The sequence below is a fragment of the Cebus imitator genome, unplaced genomic scaffold, assembly GCF_001604975.1.
Source record: "Cebus imitator isolate Cc_AM_T3 unplaced genomic scaffold, Cebus_imitator-1.0 Scaffold396, whole genome shotgun sequence".
Taxonomy (NCBI): domain Eukaryota; kingdom Metazoa; phylum Chordata; class Mammalia; order Primates; family Cebidae; genus Cebus; species Cebus imitator.
Genome location: NW_016107711.1, coordinates 671825 through 681626, shown reverse-complemented (window position 1 = coordinate 681626; position 9802 = coordinate 671825). Strand labels below are relative to the sequence as shown.

The 9802-nt window shown below is 42.5% G+C and overlaps 1 long non-coding RNA gene across 2 annotated transcripts; it reads right to left on the bottom strand.

Annotated features, from left to right (window-relative positions):
• Positions 1 to 1252: 1252 nt before the first annotated feature.
• On the bottom strand, positions 1253 to 9375 carry LOC108289214. Of its 2 annotated transcripts, none has more exons than XR_005196865.1 (3): positions 9129 to 9375; positions 5590 to 5660; positions 1253 to 1579 (listed from the first exon to the last, which is right to left on the bottom strand). It is a non-coding gene; the product is annotated as an uncharacterized LOC108289214 (long non-coding RNA). The 2 variants fall into 2 exon arrangements; XR_005196866.1 differs by lacking the exon at positions 9129 to 9375 and adding an exon at positions 5744 to 5993.
• Between the last annotated feature and the right edge of the window lie 427 nt (positions 9376 to 9802).

Genomic DNA, 9802 nt, shown 5'->3' with positions numbered 1-9802 from the left:
ATATGGTATGTGAAATTGATCTTGATCAAGCCATTAAAGAAAAAGGGGGAAAAAATAACTGAGGAAGGTGAAAATTTGGGCCACCCAGAGATATGGAGGCCAGTCAGAATTTTTCTGTTGTTCCTTTGTTCTCGATACAAAATGATATTGTATTAAAAATGGTATTATATGGCTGGACACAGTGGCTCATGCCTGTAATCCCAACACTTTGAGAAATTGAGGTGGGCGGGATCACCTGAGGTTAGGAGTTGGGGACCAGCCTGACCAGCATGGTGAAACCCCGTCTCTACTAAAAATGCAAAATTAGCCGGTCATGGTGGCATGTGCCTGTCTGTAATCCCAGCTATTCAGGAGGCTGAGGCAGGGGAATCACTTTAACTCGGGAGGTGGAGGTTACAGTGAACCTAGATCGTGCCACTGCACTCCAGCCTGGGCAACAGAGTGACTTTGTCTCAAAAAAAAAAAGATATTATACATCTTCTAAATGCCGCCACCCTAGCTTTAGCCCTCTAGCTGATAACTGCATGGTGATCAGTTTCTGAATGGATCATGAATTATTTTTTCACATGTCTGACCAGCACTGAACACTTTCCTCTGCCCTTACAATGTTTGGTTGGTTACTTCAGGCTCCAAGGGAGAATTGTTCCTTGCCTTTTTCAGCTTCTAGCAGCCATCTGTATTCCTCGGCACATGACTCCTTCCTCCATCTTCAAGGCCAGTAGAATAGCATCTTCCAATCTCCCACCATCTATCCCAGAATTCTGCCACCATATCGACTTTTCCTCTTCCATAGTCATCTTTCTTCCCCTCTCTATCTCTGTCTCTTTCTTTCATATTTATAAGTATCTTATAAGGATTCTTGTGATTGCATTTAGAGCCCACCCAGATAATCCAGGATAATCTCCCCATCTCAATCACATCTGCAGAACCCCTTTTGTAATGCAAGGTGTTAGTAACAACTACATGCTGTTCCAGAAGATAAGCCTAAGAATTTACGGGAGTCATTATTCAGGCACCCACAGAGGTGGTGACATGCAGTTGTAAGTCCAAGACCCCACTAGAGGGCTGTGGAATGAGTGAGTCCCTCTCTGAACTTTAGTTGCAACATTACAACCAACTGGCATTACCTTTGGACAAAAGTTTTCCTAGGAATTTTGCCTGCACTGTTGTTCTGTTTGTTGCAATCATGTGAAATTGATCTTTGTGTGGCAGGTGCACACAGACCTTGCCTGGATCTTTTTGAAACCAGTGGTAGATGGCCAAGATTCGTTTTCATTTATTTCCCATGCAAAAGGCAAAGTTGCCAACTGTTTGGTGAATATTTCAGAGCTCTAGCCTAGAAGCTCTGGAACCCTGGCTGCTTGGATAAGCCACAGGTGCGCTACTTCTCCGTGCAGTGACTTCCGCTACTGTCCTTTGATCTCTGATGTTGGCTCTGTGCTGATTTTCTCTTGCCTCCCTCGCTTTCTGCTATCTGCACATCTCAATGAGTCAGCTGTGACTGCCTCCGTGAGGTCCCCATGTTCCCCGAGTTTGTAGCTTTTGTTGTGCTGTCAGGACAGGGAAGCAGCTTGTACCACTGTGGGGAAAGTAGAAATAGATAAGCCTTGTTGAGGGGCCTGAGAAAGGACCTTTCCTGTTCTCTCCTTGCATATTGTGAGTAGACTTTGATATTTCTCTTTTGACGCCTGAGATGTTTTGTGGAGTTAGTTCCACGTTTTCTGTAACATCCCGGATACACGAGGTTGCCAGATCGCTGGATTCTGAATAACTGAAGCATCCCAGCATCAGTCATCCTCTAAGTAAACCCAATGCCCTGAGGCTGCTTCTGTTTTCAGCTTGTTCTGGCTACAGAGGTAATGAGTCTCCTACTGCCTCTTCATTACCAAGATCATTCCGAGCCAGGAAAATAGAGACAAGAAGGGAATGAGAGGTTTCTGTAGAATTTGATCCTCACTTTTCTTGAGATCTTTGCTCTGCACAAGACAAAAACAGATGTTTTGCCAGCTTTGCCATCTGTTGTGGCTCCAGATGACACGTCTCAGAGGTTCCTGTGACACTTTCATGTTTGTGGAGCTCCTGCCTCCCCTTGCCCGTGAAGGTCCTTCCACAACAACACACCAGGGCAGCAGCATGCGCTTCAGCAACCACCATCCAAATTGATATGTCCAAGACTACCTGGTCGGAACTCATTGCTGTGCTTCCAAACCCTCTTCACAGTAATAATTACGGTCATAGCAGCTGCCATCTCTGGAGCACCCAGCATTGTGCTGAGGGTTAACCACTTATTGTCTCTTCTACCTATGAAAATAACCTTCTGAAGAGGCTAGTAATATTCCCATTTTAAAGATCAGGAAACTGAGGCTCACAGACATTAGCTTGCCAAGCATCCTAGTTATTGAGTGACAGATCTGGGATGTGAATACTCCTCTGTCTGGTTTCAAGGCTTATGCTCTTACATTAGCTGTATCTATGGGTGAGACTGCTTCTTAGGACCAAGGGTAATTCTGCAGAGGGGCTATGCAAGAGGCCACAGTATTTGCCTCTTGCAGCAGTTAAGGGAAGCAGCTTTTACATACCGTTTCATGGCCAGCAGGTGTAATTCTGCCATTTGTGTGTAAAGCTGGTGAGGTTTTCCATCCTAAGTCTTAGAACTCATGATTTCCTTCATCAGACTCTCTTTGCCAGCCTGAAGCAACATATCTGAGCCCATTGTAAACTGAACCTTGACCAGGACTTTTATTATCTGGGTCTCAAATTCACCCCCTCTAATGGAATGCACAATCATGTTTCAGGTCCCCAGATATCAATTCAGCAACAATCCATGTTGAGCATCTTCAAAATGTTTTGCCATTTACCCTTCTCTAGAGTACAGTTGCCTAAGTAAATGGCTGCAGGTCCCTTTGGAGGAAGGCCTGGGAGATCAGCTTCTTCTTCAGTCAGTCTTGCCCTGAGCTTCCTGATGAGACATCCTTGGCTTATTTTCGTTGTATAAATTGAGCAATAATACTTTGTTGGCTGCCTTTTTTTCCGCTTGAATGCAAATTTCTTTCTACCATTTCCATAGCTGTCTGTGGGTCAGATCCCCCTAGCTGTCACACTCACTTTGCTGCCCCTTATGATAATTACATTGTGATAACTACAGACACCTTGCATTGAACAATAAGTATAACGTCTAACAGTCCCATAGTTACTAGGGAGCCCCGTTCTATATCGGCTACCTTTGGATATCACACAATAGTCTTGGCCTTCAGAGAAGAGCTCCTACTGAGTTTCTTCACGATACCTGCCCTCACACCAGCATATTTTTCTTACTTTGGCAAATGCAGCATTCTTCTAGGCCCTCTTGTAAAAACCTATCAGCTGTTCAGTTCTCTGACCTTGTGTGGTATATCCACTCTAGCTTGCCTATTTTCTGAGCCTTTCCATCTCTTCCTTCCCCATCCTCCATGATCTGACATCTCCATTTGACTTGGCATCACATTTTCTAAGCTCCCAACTCCTGGGGTCCTTGCCAGGATGTTAAGCGTTGCGTCAAAGGAGAGTGCTTCCATAGCAATACATTTTCCCCATCAAGCTTTGCTTTCATCCCACTTTGTCCAGCACTCTCTCTAATCCCTCCTGCACATGCTCTTGTGCCCTTGTGGGACGTGTTGGCTGGGTCCCACAGCTCTCTGGGCTGTAGTCCATTTCCTCCCTTAGCACGTTTACACTTTTCTGGCTGGATTATGTTGTGTCTTGACCTTACTTATGGGTCTGGTGGCCAAGAGTAGATATATGAGGGAATAGGGAGGGAGCTGTCATCCATTGTCTTGCAAAGCAGAACCTCATCATCATCTTCATGCAAAAGCAAGCATTAGCCTTCAAGGAGAAGAGTGGGATATTGTTCCAGGCCTAGAGAATTCCAGGGGATCTGGGAACTTGAGATGTTTTCACATATAAACCCAATGTCCCCATCCCATTCTTTCCTAATCACAGAACTGACTTTGGCCTAGCAGACTGCCAGGACAAAACTTCAATGTTGCTTTGAGCATTTCTACTCTTATAATTAAACCTGGGGCCTGATTCTCAGCTATATCTGCCCTTCAGTTACAGAGAATGATAGTCTTTTCATAGGCTTCATATAAAAGCTAAGAGGCCCTCTAGTTTGTATACCTTGCCTTATATTGCTGTTTAATCACTTAGTCTTTTATTAAATTTCTCCAGTGACTTAAAAGCTTCTAGCAACAACCATCTGATTCCATAGTTCTTATAATTACTATTTCCCCCAAAACTGTTAAACACCTGAGATCTCACATCTGCTAGAGCAGTTTCTTCCCAGGTATCATGTCCTAGTTCACCACCAGTGAAATTTTTAACAAGGGAATCATAACTGCAAGTGCCTACTGCCAGTGATGAGAGCCTCACTGCAGCAGCTAGCAGGTGACAGCTCCAACATGCTACTGGGTCCAACGTTCATAAGTCAAGTTCTGCAGCAAACAAACTTTGTGCGGGAGGTTTCCTGGGAGTGGTCTCAGTACCAACCCCTGTGAGGGCTGAGGGAAACAGAAGTGGGCAGGGGGGATAAACTATGATCCAGGTGCAACAACAGACTCAGCCAATCCCATGGGGAGCTCTGGAACTGGACTTTTTCCAGTTGAGGCAAAAGGGCTGGAACCCTGTGCCCCTTCATCAACGAGTAAGAGGATGCAGGCTGCCTCCAGGTAAGGGGTGTATCTTTGGGTGAGACTGCTTTTAGGACCAAGGGTAATTCTGCAGAGGGGCTCAGCAGAGGCCACGGTATCGACCTCGTGCAGCAGCTAGGGGAAGTGGTGCTCCCATCCTGACGGCACATCTGGGTGCTGTGTCCCTTCACTTTTTCTCTCCAATGAGAAAGAGCAGGAAATAAATTTTTTAAAAAACTAGCCTCTTTGTTTATTTTTTAAATGATTGTTCTTGTGATTGTAATTTGCAACCGTAATATAAAATGTACTGAATCCACCTTCTACCACATCAGATATGAGGTTTTAACTGTATATTCGCATTTACCTGCTTCTCCATCTTTGGTGCTATAAAGCCATATATTTTACTTCTATACATGTCATAAACCCCATAGCATATTGCTACTATTTTTGCTGTAAACAATTACCTTTTAAGGAAATTAAGCAATGATGAAAAACAGTCTTTCATAGTACCTTGCATATTTGCCCTTTTGGGTGCTCTGCATTTCAGTATCAGTAGAGATACCTTGCTGATCTTGTCAGTAGTTCAGCTAAGAAGAGATTAAATTGTGATTGCAGATGCCCTTGGTTCCTCATGAGCTAAACTCTGGGATACTGAATCCAAGCACCATGGGGCACGTTTTCCAGTTTCTCTTCTACTGCCACCTTCTCAACAAAATTTGCGACTGGGTGTGGTAGAGGCGGGCTGAATTACTGGGCTGAGTGCTTTGTTTGGGGCTCCTCCAGGTGCCATCCACCCCGCCAGCTGGCACAGTCAGGCTCAGCTGAGTCCCCCCAACCCTGCAGAGTCTCCCTGGCTCCAGCAGGACCCTCCTTCATCCACTAATTCGGGGATCTGGCTGCCTTCCCCACTATGGAAGCTGCTCACCATAGTGGGCTCACTTCTCTCTGGAGTTCAGGTCATCCAAGATTTCTTGCCTCCCACTGCTCTTAACAAGCCTGGTGGAAAAGCACACTTTTTATTTTTGTCCCAGTTTTTCTTCTTGTTCTCTGAAAGAAAAAGGTCTTTCCCATTCTCTTACGTTCTAACCAGAAGAAGAGGTCTTCTGCTTGTTTGGTCTTTGCTCTCTTTCCCCCTGTATCAGTGGATTGGTGTGAGGAGCTGGTACAGATTACATCATATTATGAGCCAGGAAGATCACAGGGCTCTAGTTTATCAAAAGCCAGTGGCTGGGATGCTTGATGGCTCACTCCCACTTGGAATGATCACTACATCTCCCTTCAACTAAAGGGAAACACCAGTGGAATCACCAGAGCACATACAGCATTGCAGGTGAGGACAGCTGGGTCTTATCTATATTTGTTGCTGTCAAACCACTGTGAGGTTTAGAGCTCATCACAGACCCTTTAGACTTCCATGTGCTCATCTGCAAAGTGAGGAGTTCCTGCTATGCTAGCTTAGGGAATAATTCAGCTAGAGCAGTTTAAGATTCTAGCTCAGCTTTTGCATGAAAAAAAAGAAAAAGGGGCCGAGCGCAATGGTTCAAACCTGTAATCTCAGCACTTTGGGAGGCCAAGGCAGGCAGATCACTTGAGGTCAGGAGTTGAGAACCAGCCTGGCCAACATGGTGAAACCCCATCTCTACTAAAAATACAAAAATTAGCTGGGCATGGTGGTGTACCCCTGTAGTCCCAGCTATTTGGGAGGCTGAGGCGGGAGAATCACGTGAACCCAGGAGGTGGAGGTTGCAATGAGCTGAGATCGTGTCACCGTATTTCAGCCTGGGTGATAGAGCAAGACTTTGTCTCCAAAAAAAAAAAAAAAAATTAAAAATTAAAAAATAACAGCATTTTGTGATATCTGAGTTCCGGTAACGTGAGAGGTTTCAGTCGTGCTGTCCCTCTTAACTTGTGATGAAACTGTACACACAAGGCACTAATTCTTTATTTTTACAAAATAAGATGGTGGCTAATTTGATTTCAATGGTCCAGTCTGTGAGTGCGCTTCATGATTTTTAATCCAATTAGTGTTGGAGATACTTCTGATTCTAAGGGTATCCGGTTTCTGCTTATGGTATAAGTACTATTTCCTAATGACTCATGTTTCAAGAAGGGGGAAGCTGGGGCCTATAGTCAATAAAAGGGGTCTGTTTATATGGTTGCTTTGTTTTCTGTTATTAAACCCAAGTGGCAGAAATCGTGGGTCTTGCTTTTAGCTCAGATTTCAATAAGCAGCAGAAAACTCCAGACAATTTCAGCTTGAAAGTTTGCCATACAAATTAGCATCATTTCTCAACCGGCTCTGAAAACATCCTGCTTGAAGGTAAACAAAAGCTGCCACCATGACCACCATGCTGGGGAACATTCTGGAAGTCTCAGTCCAGAGGTCAGTGGTCAGTAAGCAGTGGGCCAGCTCTTGATTTGATCTGAATTATGCAGGCAGATAAACTCCAGAGCCTGTTTCACCCCACCCTTGCAGCTCTTCTCCTTCTGTTAGACCTCAAAGTCGGCCTGGACCACTCTCCAAATAAGTAATATTTTCACTGAGAAAATTGTACCCCAAATCAAATATTCAGCTCTGTTTTAGTTGGCACTACATCCATTTAATACTCTGAAAATTCTGAAAAGAATGTGTGTTTGTAGTAACATCATGGTGCAACTTTCACACTTAAATTTTTTTCATCAATAAAACTCTTCATCACTCTCAGGGTAATTTAGTAATAAGAAACTTTTCTGTCCTTGGCTCTTGTTGATAAAAGTCACACGAAACCATCTTAGACATAACACAAGTTGTGCACTATTGCCCTGAGATAAATCAGCCTATGATCCAATTTTTATGTGACAGGAAAGTGAAAAGAAAACAGAGAATGGTGAAAATGATCGATAGGAAAACACTTTGCAAGAGCCCATCTGTTGGAGGGCATGGTTTTTTGAGCTGTGATCTGGCTCATATGATTGGGGAATAAAGTTTGTTATGAAGTGCAGTCTTGTTGAGCATTGTTCAGAGTGGAATTTTGCTAAGTACTTCTGGTGTTATTTCACAAGATGGAATTTAGTATCTCTGCTGCTCAGGCTCTCAGGTGACCAGAAAAAAATTGAGAAGATGAATCTTTCATATTTCCAGCAGGAAAAAAAAAATCCTGGGGCATCTTTACTCACGTTGCTCTCTATAATGAATCTGGCTCTGTATATTCAATTAATTATGAGACATACATGAGCCAATCATAACACTATAAAGAAATTAAAAACGAACGCTGTCCCATCAGTGAAGAGTGTGGAGCATGAAAAACATACCTTTGTTAAGAAAGTGGAAAACAGGGTGACAGGGAGTGGTCTTGAAATAATTTTTTTTGGGAATTCTCTAGGAAAGTAAAAAGAATATTGAACATTGGATCTGGGCTCATGGCAAGGGGATAGTGACAAGATTATTTCTTCTTGGCGCTTCCAGGAGAGGGAGTTAATTGGATCTGTGGTTTTTAGATTTAGTTGGTGCTTCTGGCATGGCTGCTGGATGGAGCGGGTTCTTGGGTCCATTTTCTTGCTGGATCCTGTGCCCAGTTCCACAGTATGAGAGGAAAAGATTCTGCAGTTCATCAGTGCTCAGCATGTTTTGACAGCCTGATGCAATGAGACACACATTTATTTCAGTAACACAGAAAATGTAGATGCCACCAGGCACCAGGGGAAAGATCCTTTGTGCAGACCCAGATCTCTACTGTTATCTACACTATTATCTCAAATCCAAAAGGCAAAGTGAGGAGGAGAGAAGATATAGTTAGAAAATGAAGAATACAAACTCCAACCATGAAAGTCAGGTGACCTGGACTGGGTCTTCATTTCCTTACTAATAAAGGGATATGGCTACAAAAGATCATCTCAAAAATTACAATCTCCCCCTCCTGCAAATCTCCTAGTCTAGAAGTGGATGAAAATTCTTTTTTTTTATTAGAAGGTTAAATTCCATGTGTATTAAATACCCTAATATGGTAACACATCTGTTTTTATAAATTGTAGACTTTAATTGACCTTTATAATTCAAAATTAATGATTCTAGAAAAATATTTATGATCCATTGAAAATATAAATAACTAATGGGCATCCTGATTGCATCCAAATTCTTTGGTAAGTTGTAGAGATGAGAAAATTCTATTTGCATTGCTAGTTTGCAATTTGCACCATTAGTACACTTTCTCCTAGTTGTGAGTGACTACCTTATCCAAACAGTTCAACCCTCTAAATGTCCAACACAAACTAAAGCAACCAAAGACAAAAAAAAAGAAACAACAATACGAAAGCAAAACAAGGGGGAAATATAACCCAAATTCTTGCCTCTTACATCATCTTCAAACAAGAGTATGCCTTCAGCTGTTTCCTTTAAAAATTCAGACATTTCTAGTATTTTTCATTTGATCACTCCAGACACTGGGGAAGGATGATAATGGGAAAAATGAATTCCTTCCAACTTACCTCTTTCAAGGGAGATTCCAGCAGGGCACCTGGTGGAGTTTCAGCAAGAAGCTGGTTTTCCTTGACTCTTTCCCCTTTTCTTCCCTCCCCATATCCTTGGCTTTACTCCAGAAAATATAGAGTACAGCATGATTTCTCTTTGAGGCAACCATGAAGAAAATTTGGAGAAAATTGTAAGACTTTGCATCTAATTCCAATGTAGCCATTCAAGAGCCTCGTGACTTGTGCCAGTGATCTTTGGGACTCCGTTTCCCCACCTATGAAAGGAAAAATGGAGCTATTTGAAAGGTCCCCAAGGTTTCATACAGTTCCAACATTGCTTGGCTCTGATTAATTATAAATTTTTTAGCAAGTTTCTCAGAGATTTATCTTGTTTGCAGAGCTAGAACCTTCTAGAAGGGTTAAAAAAAAAAAAAACTAGAGATGCTAACTTCATATTATGTAAAGCTATAAGTTTGGAGTAATCTTTGGTATGCCTCTTCGCCTCAATAAATAAAAATCTTTAGAGATAATTATGATTTGAAGTAAATAATTGAGCTAGTTTAGAGTTAATTAAGAAAGAAACATATCGGCTCTTAAGTATTTGCTAATTCCAAGATGACCGAGGTTTTAAATATTTAACTTGTAAATATTATGATTCAGACAAACATAACTTTATGAACAAGGAAGTTTAG